At 40.6% G+C, this 26043-nt stretch overlaps 1 protein-coding gene across 1 annotated transcript in view; it reads left to right on the top strand.

The window, feature by feature from the left end:
• The first annotated feature begins 869 nt into the window (after positions 1 to 869).
• The window catches only part of LOC126271931 (Down syndrome cell adhesion molecule-like protein Dscam2), a 1166847-nt gene continuing 1141673 nt past the window's right edge, over positions 870 to 26043 (top strand). Inside the window, exon 1 of the mRNA XM_049974347.1 lies at positions 870 to 979. The gene's annotated coding sequence lies outside the window, so the exon portion shown is untranslated. The remainder of the gene's footprint in view (positions 980 to 26043) is intronic.

Below are 26043 nucleotides of genomic sequence, written 5' to 3'. Positions count from 1 at the left end.
GTGTCACTCCTGTCTACATAACGGCAGGAAACTATAGTTATGTAGACAGGAGTGACACCACCAGCAGTCGACCAATGGTTAAACGCCCAGAAGATGACACCTACGTCGGGTTGAAACCGGTTGGCGGTATAATAATAATAATAAATGCGATTAAGGCGGTTTTTGAGTAATGATGATGTTTCTTTGAATGGTTCGCACGCTGACTCTTGTTGATCGCTCAGCACTGAAATCTGCAGCAATCTGCGGAAGGGTTGCACAGTCGTCGTTGATCCCTTTCTTGCAAGATCTTTTCCGGCCGCAGCGAAGTCGGATTCCTGATATTGACAGTACACTCGCGAAATGGTCGGACGGGAAAATCCCATCGCTCGTGCACCGACTACAACACCACGTTCAAATTCACTTGATACCCTCCCATTGTAGCAGTGATAACCGATCTAACAACTGGGCCACACACTTGTTGTCTTATATGGGCGTCGCCGACCGCAGTCCCTTGTTCTCCCTGTTTGCATATCTCTGAATTTGAATACGCATGCCTATACCAGTTTCTTTGGCGCTTCAGTGTAGTATCAAGATTGATACTCTAGTCTAAGGTCACACGTGTATCTCACTGCGCGAGGTGTCTGTCACTTGCGATAGAGAGGAGCACAGGCGACCCGGGTGCAGCTGCACCTGGCGGGTCCGGCCCCTTCGCCATGAATCAGAAGGCGCCACTACCGCCGGCGGGGCGCCGGTTGTAAAGTAGTAGTAAAAGTAGTAAGCGGCGCGGGAGGCGACAGGAGAAGCCAGGCGAGGGAGGCGCGGTGTGCCGCGCATGCGCAGAGCGGCCGCTGGTCGGCGGCGCGCGGCGGCGGTGGTGTGGGCGCAGTCGTGCCGCTGTCCGTGTGCGCGACGCGTCGCAGCCCAGCGCAGGCGACGCCCCCAGCAGTCCGCTGCCCGCCGAGCACGCGCGCTGACACGCCGCTGGCCCGCTCCGCCGCAGGTACTGTGCGCGCAGCTGGCGCCTCTTTCCACTTTCGTTTCAGAACGAAGGATATTTACTTGCTGCTTTCTCTTCTGCTTTTCTGTAATTGAAATGTAACTGGAGAAGGCTTATGACTTCCTGCTTCATTTTGACTTTACTGCCGAATCTGTCATTTTTCATTAACTGTGGTGAGACGTGTATAGTCATCCTGACATTCAACTCTGTTTAGAGTGGATTTATACAGTATTCCGATGCTAACTTTTGGTTGTCATAAATTTTGTTGTAGACTTTCGAATTGGGTTCCAATTATAAACATAACTGAAATAGGTCAGTTGTAAAGCTATTACTGATTTAAAATTTTGAATCGTAAGCCCATATTCAATTGGCCACAACAGCAAAAATTGTCCCTCACTGGCTCGTTAAAAATACAGTGACATTAGCTGATGTTACCATTTTAACACAACTGGTGGAATCATGGTAAGACTGATGGTTCAGGGAATTTAATCTCAAAATACTGTACGTTTTAACCTCTTATAGGGATGAAGAAATACTAATTTTGCAGATTGTTTCATCTCCTAAGTAACTACCGAATAAGGCTCACTAATGAATTTTTGGGTAACGAACAACGAAGTTTTCTCTCATAGCACGCAAGAGGCTACAAAATGATGGATGTAGTTATCATTCCTCGAAATCGTCTCATTTCTCTTCTCTTAAACATAACATTTACTACCAGTTATTCATAATCAAACCGATTTCTGTTTCAAATTACTATATTCTTGGAGACTACATATCGCAATTAATTTATCTGACAAATACGATTTTCATTTTTCCCTTTTACCAATTAATGGCAGTTATCTGTCGTTTTTTCTACCTATATCTTCATAAAAGTCATAGTTCATAAGCTTGTCAGCCGAAGGTGTGATTCCTTTAGATTTTTGTCCTTTTTAGTTTCCTTTTATCGTGCGTAATTTGTAATACCTATAGGTTTTTGATGAAGCTTCCCACTTAGAGCCTTAGCTTTCATTGTATCCGATTTGTTATTTCCTATTTACATGTCATTTCTGTTACACAGTTAAAACAACTATTCCACTTTAAATGAGATTTTTCTATTTGCCTTAGTCTAGTTTAATATGATGTTTCCCGATTTCTCCAGCATTTCTTACGAGAGACTGAAACTAATACTGCAGGCTGCGTCGCTTAAGGTAAGCAACCAGTCTAATCACCTTTAGTAATCTACTCATTAATATGTGCAGATGTATAGTTATAACTGTTGTTATTTATTGCAGCGACTACCTGAAATTTGAATGAAACTCTTTCAGAGTTTGTGCCTTTCGAAGAGAGAAATGTTTAAGAGAGAAGTAAAAGGTTGTGTATTTAGTGTTTCATTCACGTAACTGAGTATTCTCGTAGACTCAGGTGATCCAAAAAATGGCTCTGAGCACTATGGGACTTAACATCATAGGTCATCAGTCCCCTAGAACTTAGAACGACTTAAACCTAACTAACCTAAGCACATCACACACAACCATACCCGAGGCAGGATTCGAAGCTGCGACCGTAGCAGCCACGCGGTTCCGGACTGAAGCCCTAGACCCGCACGGCCACCGTCGCCGGCTCAGGTGGTCCAAAATCGGTTTTTGTTGAAAGACGAATATTTTGTGGACATCTGAGAAATAAATTCCAGACTCAGTATGCTCTCCGTTGTATTATAAGAAGTAATCACCGCCATACACCGGAAGGTGGCTTGTGGACTATAAACGTAGATTGGAAGTAACATTTTAGCTAAAACATAATTTCAGAAAGAATTTTCTTGCATGAGTAATTCTGCTGCAAGCTCGTGGTTTCACGTTATTCAGTCACTGGGTCACATATATTACACAAGATTTTGATTCACGGCAGAAGTTCGTCGTTTGCAGCGAATGCCGAATTCAGATTATCAGTTGTGTGAACCGGCCGAGGTCTTACATAGTGCTGAAATTTTTATGTAATACTGATAAGGCTAAGAAAGTTCGTTGTTACTGGGAACAGTCTTGGATGGTAAATGCACCGAATTTCTTATTATTGTGTAGGAAGTAAGTTAAGCTACTAGGTGCTAATAGATAACGTAAATCATACTCAAGTCATACTATGGTAATAACACATATTTAAGTGACGTAATTTCATTCAAATCACTAATCAAGTTGAGCCGCGTAAGGGGACTATGAAACTCTATGTTAGAAAAATCATATCATCTCATATTGAATTATGGTTACAGAAATGTATAGTTTTTTAAAGCTATGGACCGTAATTCTTAACGCTTTTATTATGATTTACATTTTCATTTTCGTAATCCCTAATGAAGTTCCTGTACGTTTCTATGAACATCGTGAAGATCCTCAAAACACCCACAAGCAGCATATAGCGCCCAACTTTGTAAAATTATACTTTTTAAAAATGTTCTGAATCGCATTTAAATACCTGGATATCTCTATCGTCTTAGTGTTCAGTACATTTCAGAATCTAAATTATGCTTGTGACATGTCCTACAAGGCCACAAATATCTTGCAAACATGTTACCCTAAACGATCTGATATAGACTGCAAAAAGAAAGAAATAACAAAGTGGAGTCAAACAGCGGCAAATTTAGTTTCAGCTATTTCCTCCTCCTCCTTCGAGCGAACTATCTCTCTTATACGCAAATCTAGGATCATTTTGATTGTATGTGATAACTAAAGTCTTTCGTAATTTGCAACATACTAGTTACGACAAGTATTCATCATATAACGAAGACGTAATGTGTTATTCAGCTACTCTTACGTATCAGAACTTAAATTAATTGCCCTACATATAATGAGAGAAAACGTTATCTACAATATTTCCCAAGTGCAGGACGCCGCTATCCCACTTTTCTACTCGTGTATAGAACGTACGCACTAGTAAGTAATAGGTAATATTTGCAGCGGCGTAGAGGCTACAACGTTCGAGTTTCACTTTCTTTCTAGAACGTAAAATCGTTATTTAAAAACTACTATATTATCTCTGATTGAAGCATATATTAGGTTGTGTCGGGCATGAATTTATCTAGATTACGTCGGCTAATTTCGTTCAAGCTTTTAGCTCTAAAACTTCCACGGCGTTTAATCAATCGTTTGCGTAGGATTAAAGAAGAAGAATAATTGAGGAATAGAAAATCGAGCTTGCTGTGCATGTCAGTATTGAAACATTGGTAATCCACCTTTAGCTTATATGTCTCGAAAGATATTGTTCTTCTGATATGCACAGATGAATGCTAAGAGTGTTACTTACGGATATGATTACTAACAACATCGTTCTCCACAGAGTGAAGAATTCTGAACAGTAAAATGCCGATACCTACAAAACCGCCATGTAATAATAAATGGAAACAGGTATAAACTGCGGCATAACTTCCATGAAGGATATCCATCAGGTAAAACAGGACGTGGTAGAACAAGAAGGATATGGACTTCACTGAAGACGAAGGAACTTTTTCGAACAATCAAAAATGTTATATGAGAGCGTACTGAAAAATAATGCCTCCGATTTTTTTATATGGAACTCTTCTGGCTTTTTAAATTAAACATACGTTATTAACCTCCTAATCCTTATTCTTCTTGTCTACACATTCGCAGCCTCTGCCGCTAGAAGACTCCGAATTATAGCGGTGCATCACGTAACTATGTTGGTACGTGATAATCGGCGTACTGTAATCGGATTTCCAATTAGGAGTCCGTTCAGCATGGAGCACTCCCTTCTGCAGCATGACAAAGGCAGCCCACACACGAGCACTCCTGCATCTGTAATAGCCCATCGGCTTGGTTTCAAAGACATCGGTCATCCACCATATAGACCCGACTTGGCCCCATCAGATTTCCATCGTTTTCCAAAACTTAAAGAACACTTTCGGGGACTTCACTTCCATAGTAAGGAAGCGGTGCAAGCAGATGTGAGGTCGTTTCTCCTTGAAAAATGTCAGGCACTCTACGGTGACATTATCAACAAACTGGTCTCTCGGTGGACGAATGTTTTCGGCTAACTCTTTTATATTTCCCTGATAGCAGGCATAGATTCCATGGAACGGTTCAAATGGCTCTGAGCACTATGGGACTTAACATCTTAGGTCATCAGTCCCCTAGAACTTAGAACTACTCAAACCTAACTAACCTAAGGACATCACACAACACCCAGCCATCACGAGGCAGAGAAGATCCCTGACCCCGCCGGGAATCGAACCCGGGAACCTGGGTGTGGGAAGCGAGAACGCTACCGCACGACCACGAGATGCGTGCCATGAAACGGAAAAGCCTGTTTGCATTGCCGTTAGTAGTAATGAAATGGCTGTATACATATATAAAGAAATTATTCGAGATATTCTTCGTTGTCCTTAGCTATAATACTTCGTCAGAAATTGAATACTTCGTTCCAGAACACTTAAAGCCGAACATGTTCAGTGTGGTGTCTAGTAGGCTACATCTGTCACGACGTGTTCACGGCCTCGTGCAGAAGCTGAAGGGAGCTACCCGTACAATTAAAATATTGTGCGCAGTCAATCCTAGCCACATCACGAACCTTGCTTACTTCTTATACGTTCACTTCTCAATACGAAGTTTGGGCAACTAAGTTCGGGCGGAAGCCACATGCGTTGTGTTGATTTATTAAGTTCAAGTACATTTTACATTCACATCTAAGCCTATCCACACGGTTATATGATTCGTAGTTGACTACGTAAAGTTGTTAAAAAAATATCTTTATTCATCCAGCGAGAGCATTACACGGATGCTAGAATACATCCTTAACTCCTCTTGGAAGTGGTATTTAACATAGATTTTCATTAGCCTTCTACAACAGTCGAAGGCTGTTATTGAGAAACAAAAGGTTCTCCAACCCAATCCGAACACTTTCATCCTAGAAAGGTCAGGTTGTTATTAGAAAGAATAACGTAGATTCGAATGACTATGTAATTCCACAGAAAACGGAAGAGTCGCATAAGCTATTTTAATAACGGATTTCAAGGTTTTTCGCAAATTAATACAGTCAAATATTGCCTTGACTTCCATTAATGGTCCTTCACGAGTATTTTTCCCGATCCTCGCTCATTAAAAGAACAGAAGTAAATTCTTATATTGAGCGATTATTATTACTGTTGTTGATGTTATTGTTCTCTTTAGTATTGTAGTAAGTTTCGAATTCCATAGTTTGACATTTAACTATTCCATTTCGTTTCCTTTTAAAGTTTTCTTTTATGTCGCATTATATGACACTGTGCCATTAATACATATTTACCACTGAAATAAATGTGAGTCAATAAATTTATTGTATTTGTAATATAGGACATCTGAGTGTGAAGCCAGCACCTTAGGAGAGCGTCGGGTATAAAATCTTGCCGAGCCCGGCTAGATGCTTATTCGACTTCTTCCTTTTACTGTTAGTTTACGACTTTAATATAATATTGTAGGTTTATATTTTTTGAGGAAAGAATATAGTAAAATCACTGCCTTGTCCTCTTACAAAGCGGCGTGGGGATGCTCACTAGCGTGGCTTTCAGCAGAAATATTACTACCAGAATGTCTTTCCTTATCAACAGTCATGACTCTTTATATCCGGTTCTACTCTCAGTTACTCCATACACAATAGTTTGCAAAGTTGTTCAGCCTCACGTTTCTTCGCGAAGATGCACTCATTGTTTCGTTAGTGCCACATACGCCAATTTGTAGGGAGCCCTTTTCTCATACTCAACTATAAACGTAAACCACTTCAAAAGTGACTATTCGCGTCTCATAATCTAGCCAAAATATGTTTCATACCAAATTGAGGTATTTGATACCTACGCCAGTCAACACTAATGAATGTTTTTGGTTACAGAAACAAGCTTGAAGTCACTCTGTCTGATTACCCAGCTCGCTCTGTAATCATCACTAGGACGGAAAATCATAGCTGTGGCTACGTATGTCTTCGGTGACAATAAATACCTCACTTTTCATTAGCCTGCGAACTATTATTAAAGTCTTACTAACAACCACTCTTCCATTGAATCATTTGAAACTGGAAAAGGAAAGATGGGGAGTGTGAAAGTGGTGCAACAAGTACCATGCGCTACACGCCATAAGATTGTTTGCGGTGTGTAGAAGTCGAGGACATCGTTTATTTAACTGATTTGTTTTACTTGTTGATACACTGTAAATACCGGATGTTCCAAATGATCTTTATAAATTTTATCACGGGTATTTCAGAGACAGGAATAGAAAGCTGTAGTTTGCGGCATGAAGTTGGCACACATGTTAAATTTTAGATGGCTGTGAGCACTATGTGAAGTTGGCACACGTGTTAAATTATGGTTGGGTCTGAGCACTATGGGACTTAACATCTGAGGTCATGAGTCCCCTAGAACATAGAACTACTTAAACCTAACTAACCTAATGACATCACATACATCCATGCCCTAAGAAGGATTCGAACCTGCGACCGTATCAGTCGCGAAGTTCCGACCTGAAGCGCCTAGAACCGCTGGGCCACCGTGTCCGGCTTAAGTTTTGGTAGCCGTTAAAAATAGTCCAATACGTGTGCCATCTGTAGCACACTGTATATCAAAGCAATATTCCAGTTCCTCCCATGTTCACTCTAACATGTCCTCACTGATGTGTGTAACTGCTGCTCTGATGTGAGCTCCAAGTTCCTGAAGAAAATGTAATGAGGTTATCTCTGGAGACCTTGAGGGACAGGAAATGGGTCCTCCTCTGACAATTCAGCTACTTGGTAATGTGTCGTAAAAACCTTCCTAATAATGGAGGCCCAGTGACGATCGATACAGCCCTGCTGCAGCTTGATGGCAGGTTGCTGTTCTCTGACGTGCAAAGTATTTCACCATGCGCCATGTCGGTATAAACAGACGAGATTATCGACGGCTCTTCAAAGGAAAACGGTCCCACCATACCGCCATGAAGCAGACAATACAACATACACGTTTTGGACTGCCGGGCACATTTTCCATGTTAATGTTTGGGATCGTAGAGCCCCTGACCTTCACAGTGTACCGTTTTACCTTCCCGGACACCTTCGTCCGTGACTGGGTCAGCGTGGAAGCAGAGTGAATCCTAGTTGAAAATTCTTTTTGCTTTGGCCTCTCATGAGGTTGAAGCGCACGCAGCTTGTAGACACGAAGCTTCACCCTCTTGAATAGCACCTTAATTACCGTTATTGATCCTATCTGCAACTGTCGAGACCACTGATTGATTTTGTTGGACTCCAGATAAACGCCCATTGGACCTGTTGCACATTTGCATCACTTCTCGTCTTGATGACACTCGCGGCTTCCTTGAACACCATGTATCGTAATATGATGGTCAGACGTGATGGTGATGTACTTCTGTAACGCGTCCCGAAATTCCGCTGGACGAGGGTGCCAGATTGGTCTCTATCAACCAAACCACACAATGTGCCATCTGATCAAAAATATCAAAACAAACAAACCTTTAGGTGTGTGTGAACACTATACCGCAAACCACCCCTTCCTACCTACCCCAGTTCTGAAATATACGGGATCAGAGCTGTAAATATCATTTTGAAATACCTGTAACTTACCTCAGAACATTGGTACATAACCAGATGTTTCTGCGAATCAAAATCTGAAGATAACATTTTTTCTGCTACCAAAATTTGAAAATGGCCGTTTCAGTTCGAAGTCCTGGCCATAAGTAACATCAGAAACAGTGTTCACTCGTTTGAGGACCATGCCTTCTAATTTAAGAAACTTCTAAAGCGTAATCCCAAATGGAGATACTAGTTCATGTTACGTGTGGTCATTATTTCTAAATATGTTGTTGTTGTTGTGGTCTTCAGTTCTGAGACTGCTTTGATGCAGCCCTCCATGCTACTCTATCCTGTGCAAGCTTCTTCATCTCCCAGTACCTACTGCAAACTACATCCTTCTGAATCTGCTTAGTGTATTCATCTCTTGGTCTCTCTCTACGATTTTTACCCTCCACGCTGCCATCCAATACTAAATTGGTGATCCCTTGATGCCTCGGAACATGTCCTACCAACCGATCCCTTCTTCCGGTCAAGTTGTACCGCAAACATCTCTTCTCCCCAATCCTATTCAATACTTCATCATTAGTTTTGTGATCTACCCATCTGATCCTCAGCATTCTTCTGTAGCACCACATTTCTAAAGCTTCTATTCTCTTCTTGTCCAAACTATTTATCGTCCATGTTTCACTTCCATACATGGCTACACTCCATACAGATACTTTCAGAAATGACTTCCTCACACTTAAATCAATACTCGATGTTAACAAATTTCTCTTCTTCAGAAACGCTTTCCTTGCCATTGCCAGTCTACATTTTATATCCTCTCTACTTCGACCATCATCAGTTGTTTTGCTCCCCAAATAGCAAAACTCCTTTACTACTTTAAGTGTCTCATTTCCTAATCTAATTCCCTCAGCATCACCCCACTTAATTCGACTACATTCCATTATCCTCGTTTTGCTTTTGTTGATGTTCATCTTATATCCTCCTTTCAAGACACTGTCCATTCCATTCAACTGCTCTTCCAAGTCCTTTGCTGTCTCTGACAGAATTAAAATGTCATCGGCGAACCTCAAAGTTTTTATTTCTTCTCAATGGACTTTAATACCTCCTCCGAAATTTTCTTTTCTTTCCTTTACTGCTTGCTCAATATACAGATTGAATAACATCGGGGATAGGCTACAAGCCTGTCTCACTCCTTTACCAACAACTGCCTCCGTTTCATGCCCCTCGACTCTTATAACTGCCATCTGGCTTCTGTACAAATTGTAAATTTGAGGGTATTTCGCTTGTCTCGTACATCTTGCTCACCAGATGGTAGAGTATTGTCAGGACTGGCTCTCCTAAGGCCGCCAGTAGTTCTAATGGAATGTTCTCTACTCCGGGGGCCTTGTTTCGACTCAGGTCTCTCAGTGCTCTGTCAAACTCTTCACGCAGTATTGTATCTCCCATTTCATCTCCATCTACATCCTCTTCCATTTCCATAATATTGTCCTCAAGTACATCGCCCTTGTATAGACCCTCTATATACTCCTTCCACCTTTCTGCTTTCCCTTCTTTGCTTAGAACTGGTTTTCCATCTGAACTCTTGATGTTCATACAAGTGGCTCTCTTTTCTCCAAAGGTCTCTTTAATTTTCCTGTAGCCAGTATCTCTCTTGCCCCTAGTGAGATAAGCCTCTACATCCTTACATTTGTGGTCTAGCCATCCCTGTTTAGCCACTTTGCATTTCCTGTCGATCTCGTTTTTGAGACGTTTGTATTCCTTTTTGCCTGCTTCATTTACTGCATTTTTACATTTTCTCCTTTCATCGTTAAATTCAATATTTCTTCTGTTACCAAAGGATTTCTACTAGAACTCGTCTTTTTACCTACTTGATGCTCTGCTGCCTTCACTACTTCATGCCTCAAAGCTATCCATTCTTCTTCTACTGTATTTATTTCCCCCATTCCTCTCAATTGTTCGCTTATGCTCTCCCTGAAACTCTCCACAACCTCTGGTTCTTTCAGTTCATCCAGGTTCCATCTCCTTAAATTTCCACCTTTTTGCAGTTTCTTCAGTTTTAATCTACAGGTCATAACCAATAGATTGTGGTCAGAGTCCACATCTGCCCCTGGAAATGTCTTACAATTTAAAACCTGGTTCCTAAATCTCTGTCTTACCATTATATAATCTATCTGATACCTTTTAGTATCTCCAGGGTTCTTCCATGTATACAACCTTCTTTCATGATTCTTGAACCAAGTGTTAGCTATGATTAAGTTGTGCTCTGTGCAAAATTCTACCAGGCGGCTTCCTCTTTCATTTCTTAGCCCCAATCCATATTCACCTACTACGTTTCCTTCTCTCCGTTTTCCTACACTCGAATTGCAGTCACCCATGACTATAAAATTTTCGTCTCCCTTCACTACCTGAATAATTTCTTTTATTTCATCATACATTTCTCCAATTTCTTCGTCATCTGCAGAGCTAGTTGGCATATAAACTTGTACTACTGTAGTAGGTGTGAGCTTCGTATCTATCTTGGCCACAATGATGTTTTCACTATGGTGTTTGTACTATCTTACCCGCATTCCTATTTTCTATTCATTATTAAACCTACTCCCGCATTACCCCTATTTGATTTATAACCCTGTATTTGCCTGATCAAAAGTCTTGTTCATCCTGCGACCGAACTTCACTAATTCTCACTATATCTAAATTTAACCTATCCATTTCCCTTTTTAAATTTTCTGACCTACCTGCCCAATTAAGGGATCTGACATTCCATGCTCCGATCCGTAGAACGCCCGTTTTCTTTCTCTTGATAACGACATCCTCTTGAGCAGTCGCGACCCGGAGATCCGAATGGGGGACTATTTTACCTCCGGAATATTTTACCCAAGAGGACGCTATCATCATTTAGTCATACAGTAAAGCTGCATGCCCTCGGGAAAAATGACGGTCGTAGTTTCCCCTTGCTTTCAGCCGTTCGCAGTACCAGCACAGCAAGGCCGTTTTGGTTATTGTTACAAGGCCAGATCAGTCAGTTATCCAGACTGTTCCCCTATCTACGAATTTTATACGCTTACTGAGCCTTAATGCATTTTAAAAAGAATTGATATATTCTTAAGTGACTCGATTGGAATAAATACCTGATGTACAGTACGAACATATCGCATTAACATTTCAGAGAGCAATACGACGGCTGAAAATACGGCTGCAGGACTCCATCTCTCGTCAATGAATAATGCAAGTAGCCGGGCAAAACCGCTTCAGTTTCTTTGGACGGCAGGCCCTTCTCCCTGAGGCAGTGCGTTTCTCCACTTTTTGTACCGTCGATTGAAAACACGAGCGACGTAAATCGATTAAGTACGTTCTGACGTAATATTCAGACAAACCGCTGACTTTCCTGATAAGTCCAATATTTCATTCTCCTTGGACGTATGTGCATTATCGTGCAAACGTCACGTTACCTAACTGACGCGATGCAGTTATAAAAACTCTTTTTTGATAATGACTAATATGGTAATGGTTTAAAATAAAAGTGTTGTTTATTCTGTTCATTAACTCTGCATACAATATTCAACGGGTGTAGGTGTATAAATAAATTTAGTGCATTAAGTTGTGATACTCAACGACTTTATACAATGCAAGTTAAAACACGGAATAGTATCACGTGTTTGCGTGAATCGGTAAAGCGCTCTGAAATTGTGTTGCTATCGCTGTGAGAGTCTGGGAGCTGCCTTATGTTGACAGTTTTCTTCGACACTTTTCACAGTTTTTACCCGTGTCCGCTGCCGCGCGGCTCTTCTCAACTTGCACGATCATTGCTGCTCCCATCATTTAAAAATTTTTAAAAGAAGAGTTTAAATTTTAACCTCCGCTTTCACCAGACGACGGACGGTATATTGGACGAGAATGGTGGGGAGTGACTACAGGGCAATGTTCAACGTTACTATGTTATAAATAGCGTATATTGCCTGATGATGCACAGTTAGTGGTGCGAAATAAAAATTATTCACACAGCCAGTGCGGAATTTTCTTTTAGTAAAATTTATGTTTAAAAAAGGAAATCTGGTAATGGTAGAAGAACTGTACATGGTAGGGAATATTATCTATATCAAGTACTGAAAGCATTACAACGAGACAGGAAAAGTTTGAAAGACGTGGGCACAAAATCCTTAAAAATTAAGTACAGGCTAAAGTTCATATTTAAGACATACTAGTTAGAATAGGATTTTACAAATGTCCGCAGAAACTGCTGTTCTTATCTTTGTATGCACTTTAGTGTGAGATGCTTGAAATAGTTTTCTCAATAAAATGTCTCAAAATGTAGTCGTCTGTAACGTATAGTAACAGCTAGACGCAATCAGTATTATCACTGTGTAATGCCAATGGTGATATAACCGATTATAAACACAGATTTCCAAAATTCTTTCATCAGTGAAGATACTATAAATATTTTAGAATTCAAATCGAAATGAGTGGCCTAATGTAGTTTGGAAGTAGATACCCTCGGTGTGGCGACACATTTTCATTCACTTAATATAAAAACGACTTACGGTCAGAATGCATAATAGTAAGGTTCCTTTCACTGCCACATGAAGATATCATAGCTCCATTTTCTGCAAACGCTCGTTCGATGAAAAATCGATACCAAAAGGCTGGAAATTTTCACAAAAGTCCAACACACAAGAAATGAAATAGATGTCATTCGCTAAAATATAGACTCATACCACTGACATACATTTGTAGTATGATTTTGGTACATATTTTGTGTACAAATATTATAAAATATATGAAAGGAAATGATGTATTTTCACACAACCAGACCGGATACAGAGAATATCGCTCTTGTGAAACACAACTGGCTTTTTATTCACTCTAAGTCATGAGTCCTGCAGGCTGGGGATCACAAACTTACTCCGTATTACTAGATTTCCAGAAAGATTTTAACATCGTTTCTCACAAGTAGCTTCTAATTAAATTGCGTATTTATGGTCTTTCGTTTGAGTTGTTTTATTAATTTAATATTTCCTGTATCAGTGAATATGCAGTAACGGTCTTAGAATTCGGATAGAGATCAGATAGTAATTGACAGGAAGACATCAATTGAAACCAAATTGATACCTTGGGTTTCCAAAAGAAGTGTTGCAGGTCCCCTGCTGTTCTCCATCTGTACATCCACGATTTAGGAGTAAACGTGAGCAGCTCTCCTATACTGTTTTTAGATGACGCTGCAGTATAGCCTCAAGTAGCCCGCTAAAGATCAAAACTATTTACAAATTGATGGCGAGAAAATATCTATTTGGAGTGACAAGTGGCAATTAACCTAATTAGTCCTGAACAAAAATAAATATAATGTCCTTAACGTGAGTACACAAAAATTTCCGTTAAGTTCTGGTTAAATTTAAAGCCTGTCGACTGAACAAAATATCTGTGTATTACAGTTACGAATAACTTAAGCAGGAACATTCAATTAATAAATGTTTTATTGGCAGAACAATTACTAGATGCAACAACTCTACTAACGAGACTGCCTAAACTACACTCTCTGTTAGGGTATTGTGATGTAGGCGATCCTGACGAGAAGGAATTGTCGGAGGACATCGAAAAAGTTCGAAGAAAGGGAGCTTGTTGCGTATTATCTTGAAATAAGGGAGAAAGTGTCAAGGATATGACAAGCGAGCTGGTGTGTCAAAAATTAAACAAAGACGTTTTTCGTTGCTGAAAAACCTTTCACGAAATTATAATCGTCCGCATTCTCGTCCGAACACAGAAATATTTTGTTTACTTCCATGTGCATATGGAGAAATAATCACAGTTATAAAATAAGAGAACTCTGAGCTTGCATGGAAAGTCTTATGAGCTCTTTTTTTCCTAAAAAAAGATATAGAGAAAGAGTGTGAAAATGGTTCCCTGAACTCTCTGCCAAACACTTAAGGTGTGAATTACAGTCCTGTAGATATAGATGTAGAGGTTCAAATAACGACAGACCGACTAGTAAACTGCAGTACAGTGCATAGTGGCTGGCTCGTTGGTTGATTGAGCACTGAGGGACTAAACAGCAAGATCATTGGTTCCAGTCCCAATCGCAGTATTTACGAGTTTTGACATTGCGTTAGTTCACTTGGTAGAGGATAACTAACATTCTTTTCTGAATTTACGGGGCTATTGGCTGGGTACTACGTGGTACCCTGAGCGTTTCTATGGTTCTATGTGTAACGCAGGTATGTATAAAGGGGACACCAACATACTGCTTAGGGATTTAGATTTTTATACATCGTGCTAAATTTATTACCGTACTTTGAATTTTAATACCCTCTGTGGAAAAAATGGCAGCGCTAATTGCAGACTTTAGCCACAGCTTGTATGTTAGCAAAGAGGTTGAAGTCGCCTACTCGACGAAAATGCGCTGCGGCTAGTCTGTCTGTCAGACTGTTTGTTATTAACGTCTAAGACTGCTTTGCGGGAGATCACAGCGTGTTTAACTTTGTCTTTCTTCTTTCGGCGATCATGAACGCCCACGAATTTCCTTATGACGTTTAGAAATAATTTTTACGCTATACTTGGTAGACTGAATCTTAGTAAAGAAATAAATAGGTAGGGGCATGTCTGATAAAGATACGTCAGGTCTTTGTTTATCTTCCATGTCCATTTATAATCCTCTTTACGAAGCACATGTTCTTTTTATAACTTGTATGCAATTGCCTGTGTATTTACGACGAGTTTTCAAAGTAGATCATCTCGAATCAATTAGGTTGAGGTGGAACGCAACATCAATCCAAGGAGTTTTGGAGAAGAGCTTTGTAGTGATGCGACACGCAGGCTTTACAATGAGAACGTTGTTGCACGACTTCTCAAAAGGGCTCAGAACAGCACTAACGACCTAGATATTTGGCGCACAAAAACAAGTTCATTCATGCATCTTAAATCTGTTATTAAATGTTGTTAATGAGGTGTGTTCACAAACCTTTTATAGGCAAACAAATATTACCTTCTTCCGTGTCACAAATGTAATACGAAGGTTGCATTTACTTCCATCTTTTCTTACTCCTCAGTCGGCATAAACATAAAGACTATTGGAAGCACATTTTCCGCGATTTATCCGTAGAGGGACAATGAAATTCAGGTACTCTTATGCTGTACCACCGTTTCTTCTGATTCCCTCGCACACTGATGAATTTTATATGTATGAGACAGTACGTGTATTCCACTTTTTCTGGCTTAAAGCATTTCGTAACTGTGTCTGTGTCACACATTTTCGAAGTAATGAAATATCACAATTCCTTTCACAGTTGTTTATTTTTTGCATTGGCCACTAACCTAACAGATATATAGGAAATAGCCTTTCGTCCACCAGTAAATCTAATTCAATACTTTTCTGAAGTGCACAGCGCTCCTGCACTGCATGAAGGTATCAGTAATCTCATACCATGGTAAATCGCGTTAGTGTTCCAGATTCCTCTTTTCTCATTAGTATGTATATGAAGTAATCTCCGAAAATACTTCCATTTCACTGCAAAAATGGTCTAGTGCAGTCTAACCCTTTCGTTTAGCCTAATTTGCGTTGTACATGTACGTAATCTAAGAAACACTTTGCAAGTAAGGACACGTGGACAACACTTGAACGGTAATCGACAACGACTAATAGACGTAACATTCCTCCTCAGGGTCATGGGCAGAAATCGTCCACCGCTCGTCACTGTAAAGCAAAACCGGAAGACTGTCGCACCCAGACCGAAACTGCAATACACTTGGCTGCGATTCGACATGTTCAACCCCAGTGTCGGCATTACCACCTTTATCGTGGATAAACTAATGGAAACACATAGAGTATTGACCACATTGATGACCACGGCGTATTAACATTTTATCTATTGCAGAGGTAATCCATATTATCTGTGGTCACAAATTGTAACTAACATAGCTTTGCAGTCGTCTGCAACATTATCTATAGGACGTGTTGGTCACCAGATAACAATCGTAACTGTTCCAGCTTTAGTTACCTAATGTTCACAGCTATCTTCTCCAAGTTATTTAAATGTATTTTCTCTGACGCAGTTGTACATTTCGGAGCATGGGATTTCCAGATTACTGACAAATCTTTGTAAGTAATAGTTGTATAAGGAATTCTAATTATAAGTAATAGTTCTAAATAGGCTAGCGTCGATGGGTATCTTAGACTATTAAACTACAAGTTCTGAGTAAGGATACCTATTTCGATGCTTTTGTACGATGTTACAAACAGTAGTTATTGCACTAAGTACGCAGATTGTCAAGAAACGATATATGACACGACCCGACGTCTGTTGACCGAGGATTGTATTACTTCACGACGGCAACATTTCGTTGATCATCTGTAACTTACTGCTAATCCGAAATGAAAATGTATTAAACTAAAATCCATATTCACCGTACTGTGTAACGAGAGATACGTATTGGAGACCCGTCCTTTAAATAAACAAATATAAGAATCTGCAATCTTCTTGTAGATATTCATTTGTCTCTATGTTAGTTGGTTTACTCATAATATGCTATTTTTAAAACACTTTATTTTGAACAATTATCTGGAAAAATAGTGTTAATTATTGAAATACGAACATCTTCAGCATAACAAATTTGTTTAGTTGACACTCGTGGAGCCTAACTATTAATATGGAGAGTCTTTCGGAAGTGTTAATCCAGTTGTCAAAGGCCGCAAACTTCATGAACAACAAAATATCGGTTGCAGCACACAAGAAAAACAGTTTACAAAGTCTGTAATTAAATGTGTAATGCAAATAAAATTTAGTGACGTATTAATAGTAATTATATGAATACTGACATTCAGTCAAAACTATTACAGCTCTGAGATGTTACCTTCTCCTTCCATTTCTCCATATTACTGCTTTTAAGTATGTCTGTATTCGTATATTAAGTGAATAATTTATTGTAATAAATGGAAAAATACAATATTTTTTTTACGAGAGAGGCAGTGATCGTTGGCCTTTTATAAAAGTAGATTGTTACAAGAGACTGCTTTTAGCTTATACATCGCTCCTGCTCGAATTTCATAGATAGGAGAATCTTTAATATGCAGCGTAAGTATCAGAAACAATGATTGGGCAAACACAAAGAAACAAAGGTGATTAGAAAAAATTGTTCCACATGCAGTGATTAAAAACATTGTCGACGTAGTCAAAAATAAATACGTACAGCGTAGATTTAACATGAGTAATTATTAATCCAGTTCACATTCTGTAAGCTGTTACATAACCGTCTTCACACAAGCGAATTGCTCTTTGGTCAAAATGTCTATTACTACGCATACAATCACTTTATGTGAGTGAGTAAGGAATGAAATAATATTTCTAAGACTTGTTGGTCATAAGAGGGACCCATAAAAATCTCCCGTCTGAATTACTAATGTGTCTGAAGGTAGACACGATACACAGCGATATACGACGTAAATTCCAAGGACAGTCTCCAATTCGGCGACGCATATTTATTATCAGACACCGGAGAGGGCGCTCATAACCGGCTGTATTATGCTTCCGCCATACGTCATTCAAGTACGCCTATCAATTCGTCATAGTTATGATCTGACGCCCACGTAACAGGGGCTACATCATGCTTCCGCCTGTCACCATGAAAATAGTCTGTAAATGAACAATCACCTGTCAACGTCGGATTTAAGCGGACACACAGCTCCACCTACCAGTCTGTGCCTTCAGAGTGCCAGAGTGTAGCAGTATCCGCCGACTATCGGAGTCTCCCTGAGTTAACAGGGCCAGTACTTACCTGCTGGCATCGCCAGCAGGGTCGGACTGGACACAGCGGTAGTTTAATTAGTCGTCGTTCACTAGGATCATAAACTATATCAGCGTTAAAAGTTATTTCTGTGATAGAACTGTTTAATAAATTTGCCACTTTAGTTAAGATTTATGGACATTTTTATTCATAAATTATTGTTGAATATATCTTAATGTGTGTTGCTTCACATTTTTATGATAGAGCTGATTAGTTGCTGCGTGTTAGCAAGCCACCTCAACAACAGGAACTACTCTCTTCCTGCCAACTTTTTGTTGGACGCCAAACTTATTTGGTGAACAGAACAATACATAAGGAATTAAGATCCAGAACCTGCTAGTCTATATCCTGAACGTCTATGAATATCATTAAAAAGTGTTCACTCTTGCTAAAATTTCACTTTCTTGTTCTTTACTTCACTATTAGTAACTCGCTACCACAAATTTAAAACGAATTTGCAGCTTTACATCGTAAATTTTTCGTTAGTGGATATTTCAGTGCCGTTTATCTTGTAGGAAGGAACAGCGGTTAGTTGTCCTTCGTATCTGAATTTTAATTACGTATTTAACGAAACAAGTTTCACCTAATCGTTTTATGATTTTCAACTATCTACAAAAAAGAAACATTTCGTTAAGAAACAATGTTTTGTAGCAGCACTTTCAGATTGACTTACTGTGTAAATAATGTGCATATTAAATTAACCTCACGTTGGTTTTATGAAACACTGCGTTTCTGAATGAATTATTAATCGTTAGCCAAACAATTGGCGAGTGTCATGCGAGAGTGAATCGACTATAAATTTCGACTTTTTGAGTTTGAAGTGATATACAACGTAAAATATCATAAAGATTCATGTGGGATAACCAACCCAACTATGGGCTGATAGTGAGGGATATTTTTCATAGCATCATTTCCGATGTATCTGAGATGCACCCACCCAGCGAGGTGGCGCAGTGATCAGCACACTGGGCTCGCATTCGGGAGGACGGCGGTCCTAACCTGCGTCCGGCCATTCTGATTTAGGTTTCCTGTGATTTCCCTAGACCGCTGCAGGCAAGTGCAGGCATGGTTCCTTTGAAAGGGCACAGCCGATTTCCTTCCCCATCCTTCCCTAATCTGAGCTTGTGTTCCGTCTCTAATGTCCTCGTTGTCGACGAGACGTTAAACACTTATCTCCTCCGCCTCTTGAGATTATTGCTGGTGCGAAAGTCAGTTAACTGCAGTGACATGATAACTCAAGTGGCATCATGGCGGACCACCTTGTCAACAAATGTTCACATGAGACAATTGACTATGATGTTTAGTGTGGCTCCAGTAAAGGATATGTGCCATTCTCAGGTCTGTCAAGTACCGGAGGTACGTTTTATACTTAAAACTACAAAAAATAATTAAAAAAGGTGTCAAATGGTCTCTTGTTGTGTACAATTATGTAAGTCTACGGTCAAATGTGAAAAGGAGCTAAATACATGAGGGTGTGCGGTGCAGCCATGTAGGAAGGAATGTATCAGTTGTGTTGTGGAATACGAACAGCCATCGGTAAACAAGTGTTTGATCGACAGCTATATCCGTTGAACATTGTGACCTAAGCATCGTAGTTGGTTCACTTTAACGTATGAAATGTATGAAAGATCATCGTTTTGAACCTAATTTTGTTGTCAAGTTCTATTTTTCTATGAATGCTATGTTGATAAAAGAATGTACAATTGGACAAAATGTATGCTGTAGGTTTATAGGTCAAATATGGACTGTGGGAAAACAGGAACTGAATGGAATCGAAGCATTGAGATCTGATGGTACAGACGAATGTTGGAAATTAGGTGGACTGATAAGGTAAGTAATGAGGAGGGTTTTCACAGAATCTGAGAGGAAAAGAACAGTGTAAAACATTGTCAAGAAGAAGGAACAGGATAATAGAACACCCGTGATGAATTCATACAATAAATTCCATGGTACCAGACGGACCTGTAAAGGGTAAAATCTGTAGAGAAAGAGACTGTAATACGTCTTGCAAATAATTGAGGAGGAACGAGGCACGTTCTCCTTTGAGACAAAGAGGTTGACACAGGAGAGGAATTTTTGGCGGGCAGATCAAACCAGTGAGAAGACTGATGGCGCAAGAAAAATTGTTTCCATAAAGAAAAAATTTATCTTTTGAAGAATGCAGTGACTCAGTGAAGGTGAAATACAAGGAATACAAAACATGTAGCGTCAAGAAACAAAAATTTTATGTGGCGGGAATTAAGAGGGACCCTTTCTTTACCTCTGACAGTTTAACATCACTTTCAACAAATAGTTTCTAAGTCTAACGACTAACTGTAAATTGAATGAACATCAGCTACATCAGAATAGGCAAAGATAAGCACAGTTTCCGCTCACTCACAATGACGATGTGGAATACTACGAAGTGGATCTCTCTGAAGGAGTTAGAGATCGGCCGGCTGAACTCCTCAAGAGCGCCATGAATTTCAAGTGTCCCTGAGAACGACGACTTACGGATACAAAGAAGAAAGACCTGCAGTCAATGCTGAGGTAGATTCCCTCTATTTTTACAAGAACATACCAAATGCTAAACTCTACATTCCAATGAAGATGTGTTGTCAGAAAGTGACGGATTCCCCAAAATTCTACTTAAATTGTACAATGAATTTTCTGGTAATAGCGTATTTCTTTTTGTTTAAATCAAAGACACAAGACTGTTTTTTCAGGAAACATCTCTGATGAGACAGTAAAGCTTTTTTGTTTTATTGCACTTTCTTCTAATGATCATAATTTTTTCAGCCATGCAGTGTGTGTGTGTGTGTGTGTGTGTGTGTGTGTGTGTGTGTGTGTGTGTGTGTGTCTTGTCTGAGAAGCCAATAAACAACATCGAATATACTCCCTGTGCAGGAAATTTCCAGGACAGATATTCTTAAAAAATATAAAATTGCACTCAACAAGTAATGATCCTAACTCTTATCGAAGTACTCGCCTTGGCTATCTATACACAGAAGCCAACGTTTCCGGAGGCCTTGGAAACAAGCAGCGTAATGTTCAGCTGCGATGCTTGTAAGCTCATTTCTTATAGCCTGTTGGACGTCTGCGATATCTTGATGAAGTTTTCCTTTCAGTCGCCTTTTCACTCGCAGAAACAAGGTAACATCTCAAGGCGAGAGGTCGGGCGAATAAGGCAGATATGGGATGGCATTAACACAATGTCTGGCCTGATAGTCGGTAGCAGGTAAGCAATATGTGGTCTTGTATTATCACACAATAAGAACCAGTCATGAAAATTCCTTAAATCAGGGTGGAGGCGTCAAATTGCTTATCGCAGACTTGAATTTAAAGAGTTTGGTTCACTGTTCGACATGGAAGAACATACTCATGGTGGACTAATCCTTTACTATCAGAGAGCGTGATCAACGTTTTCTTCTCTCTCGTAGGTTGCCACTTATCCCTTTCGAGGCTGATGATCAGGACTCTGCCACTCATCACTTTGATGCTTCGTGTGAGCGTCATGCTGATAGCACCAGCTTTCATCCCCAGGAATAATCTTCGACAGAAATGTGTGATCACGTCTGGTTCTATCCACTAGTTCAACAAAATTTCTTCGCCTTTCCTCTTTCTGTTCGTCTGTTAGTGCATCAGGGACCAGTTCTGCATTAAGTTCCCGATTCCAAAATCTTCGCCAGCCGTAGTGGCCGAGCGGTTCTAGGCACTACAGTCTGGAACCGCGCGACCGCTACGGGCATGGATGTGTGTGATGTCCTTAGGCTAGTTAGGTTTGCGTATTTCTAGGTCCTAGGGGACTGATGACCACAGCAGTGGAGTCCCATAGTGTTCAGAGCCATTTTGAACCTAAATCTTCGGGAAAAATCTTATGACACGGATCAGGATTCAAATTAAGTTCTTCTGATATAGCACGCACAGTTACATGACAGTCCTCCTGCAATAAGTGCCGTACATGCTCCACGTTTGCATCGGTATGTGCCGTAGACGGTCGGCCAGCTCTGGGAACGTCTTGCTATGAATTTCTGCCTTCACGAAACCTTTCGTGCCACTCGAAAAACACAACTTCTAGAAAGTGACTCGCCTGCGTATACATGCTTAATCACTGCCCAAGTTTCACTAGGGGTTTTCCCGAGCTTAACACAGAACTTGATGCTCTCTGCTGAGAATCAGCATTCATTGTCTCATAACTAATGCGCCAAGATGCTAAAAAGTTTGTTGCCAGGAGTAGCGGAAACACGGCCAAGTTCGTTTCAAGGACTAACACATATGAGTACATACCAGGTAACATAAAAACAAAATTTGTTTCTTTTAATATTGCAAACTAGGAAATAAAAAAAATTCTTGGAACTTCTCTGGCGAAGGGAGTATGTTAGGAATCTGTTGAATGCCATTTACTGCTCTCAGTATCTCAACAGCTATTTTTTCTGTGATTACACTTTAGAGCTGAGTATCTCACAACATGCAATTTTTTTGTCGGGTCACTCTGGCATAGGACCTTCCAAATTTTTCTTTTGCTTCTCTGCAGATCACTGAAAACGCCAAAAATAATTTTCAAAATAATGTGGTTATAACCAATATTTAATGCTCCGTTGCAACGAAGTTTGAAGAAAGAAAATCCAAATGTCATAACGGAGTATGAGGGTATAACGCCGTTTCATAATTCAGACTGTCATTCTCATATATGCTGTATCATAATTACTGAACAAAATTATACGGATGAAAGTATAAACGAAATCCTTCCATTAAAACTTGTGTACCCAAAGAAGACGGTTGAGATAAGTGGGAATATGGGGTTGACAGACACCACTGCATCAAATACGAGATATTTATTCTAGCTGGTTCAAACGTAATCGACATACAAACATTTTTATGAAGTACCCACCTCACTCAGCTCGTGTTTCACTCACGCCTCAGTGTTGGGGAATGTGCAGAAGGATGATGAGGCACCGCCACATATGTTGTTACTGTACGATGATGCCTAACACGTCAGTACATTTCGAGGAGGATAGGTCGAGCAGACCCGATAACGTCGCCTCAAAAATCACCTGATCTCAGGCTTCAAGAACTTTTATGTCTTGGGTCATCTCAAAAAACTTGAAATGTGTGTTGATTCCTGAGAGACCAAAATGTTGAGGTCATCGGTCCCAAGACTTACATATTACTTAAAACTTAAACTAACTAATGCTAAGAACAACACACACACACATGTCCGAGGGAGGGCTCGAACTTCCGGCGGGAGGGGCCGCGCAATCCGCGACATGGCGCCTCAATCTTAGCGGCCACTCCTTGCGGCAAGTGATCTCACAAGTAAAGTGCACAGACCTCACACTGTACAATAGTCGCACTGATACAGTTCTGGAGCAGCGAACGGTAGTGTGTGCTCAATATTTACAAGTTGATACGCGGGCGTTTGAAGGAATTCGTAACCCACTGCAGATACGAGAGCAGTAACACACGCCAGTGCTAGGAGCTGCCTTTCAAAAGGAGTAAGTGCACAGGAATTTGAAGAGTGCTGAAGTAGTTTTGTCTTGCTTGTTAAGATAAGCTGAGCGACAAATTTGAGCCCAGTTAATTGGCGATTTGTTTGAAAAGTATACATTTTAAATGCGACTGTAGTAACTGGCATAACATTACGAACTGAAGTCAGTAGCTGCTCGCTACCATAAATATGAAACTACATTGTTTGGACAGCAATATCTAAACACCGAGACGAATTGCATGCCTGAACGCAAATACAAATGCCAGCAAAGCCTGCATGGTGCGCTCTGGTCTTTGACCACGAACGGCACGTGTGGAGTCTCCTCAATAGGTTGCAAGTGTCACACCAGACTTCTGTGTAGTTGTGAGTGCGTTATATCGGAGCTAACTGAGTTACAACTTGGGAATATTGTTGCTGCTCGTATGGTGAGTGCTTCCGTAACCACGGGAGCCGAAGTGTTTGGAGTTTCAAGAGGCACTGCATCGAAGATCTATATCGCATGCAGGGATAGCGGAGAACCATGATCAACGGACGAAAGTATGTGTCGAGTGATCATGGCAGAAGATAACTGAAGCAAACTGTGACGGAATATAAGAGGGCGACGCCTGCAGAAGGCATTGCAGCACTGACTGTCGCCCCCTCGAACCCTGTCAGCACCAAAACAACACGAAGGAAGCTTCATTAGTAGGGAACTGCAAGCCAAGCCGGAACTGCAAAATCACCAACAGTGGTGCAAATGCTGCACTCTGCATTAATGGAAGAATGTTATTTAGTAGGACGAGTCTTGGCTCACACTGTTTACTATTTCTGAAGGAGTCTACGTCCGAATGGTGAAACAGGGCGGGGTTTCGGTGATGATTTTGGCTGCCATGCGTGGTATTTCATGGGCCTCACGTTTTCTCGGAAAGATTGCTTTACTGTCAACGACTGTGTGACCATTTGGGCTGGTCACGTTCATTCTATGGCGTAATATATTTTCCCTCATTGATGACGACGTTTTCTAATATGGCAGAGCTCCTGTTCACACAGTTCGCATCATCCAGCACGATGATTAATTGTCGCGCTTCACCTGGCCACATTTTCCAGAGCTCACCGTTGCTGAGCCTTTGCGGTCTAGCTTGGAAAGAAGGGTACTTGATCGCTATGCACTTCCATTATTCTAACCTGAACTTGAATTTTTTTGCGAGTATAATAGTACAGAATTCCCATGCAAAACAAACAGGACCTGTATTTATCCATTCAGCGATGACTAGAAACCGTTTTCAATGGCAATGAATTTCAAAAATGGTTCAAATGGCTCTGAGCACTATGGGACTCAACTGCTGTGGTCATCAGTCCCCTAGAACTTAGAACTACTTAAACCTAACTAACCTAAGGACATCACACACATCCATGCCCGAGGCAGGATTCGAACCTGCGACCGTAGCAATCGCACGGTTCCGGACTGCGCGCCTAGAACCGCGAGACAACCGCGGCCGGCTGCAATGAATTTCCTACGCCGTATTAGGCATGGTAATGTGTTTTGTTTTTGTTATTTCCATTAACTGTAGCTACCAATCGGAAACTTGTGAAGCCATGTCTACGAAACATTTTAACTTCTGCTGTTGTAGACTTTGACATGTGTCAATTTTCGATAGTAATTACGTTGCATCCTGCAGATGAAATTCCTGGTTTCTGTGCACAAAGTCATGCATACCTAGACCTTCTGCTCAGTTACCCTTTCCATAATAACAAGTCTGAGAAATTTTTCAATCGACGGTGCCACTACACATGGATAACCACATATACACCAACATAAGGAAGTCGATAGCTAGAGAGCAATATCATATTTCCAATTGGTCCGTAAAACCTGGTTTTTGCTACAGCCATAACCTCAGAAAGAATTGTAAAATAGTTAATCCGGATACAGTTGTGGAATTTGTGAGCTGGATGAAGTTACCAAAACTGCAAAGTAGCGAAAACAAGCCGGCTGGGCATTGTTTACCAGCACCCGTGCTGGCTGCAGTGGGCAGAGCTGCGGCTGTGTCGCCGCCGGCTGTTGCTGCGATCGGCCTGATTTACGCTGCGCCTCCAAAGCTGGGTTCCGATATTCGCCAGTAATTGTCAGCAAACAGGAGGAAAGCCTGAATTAGCACGCTATCAGCCGGAAACGTAATAGGGCCGGACAAACATGCATCAGTACCTCCGCACTAAGCTAATCGATGTTGAATTTGCTGATGCGTGCGCTTATCGAATACGCTCGTTTTATTTGTACAGACTGAAAGTGAGCGATACACTGCCGATTTGTTTCCGTGCGGGATTGTACCACTATCGCGTG

Source organism: Schistocerca gregaria, chromosome 5, assembly GCF_023897955.1.
Source record: "Schistocerca gregaria isolate iqSchGreg1 chromosome 5, iqSchGreg1.2, whole genome shotgun sequence".
NCBI classification, from domain to species: Eukaryota; Metazoa; Arthropoda; class Insecta; order Orthoptera; family Acrididae; genus Schistocerca; species Schistocerca gregaria.
This window is presented reverse-complemented; position numbering and strand designations above follow the sequence as displayed.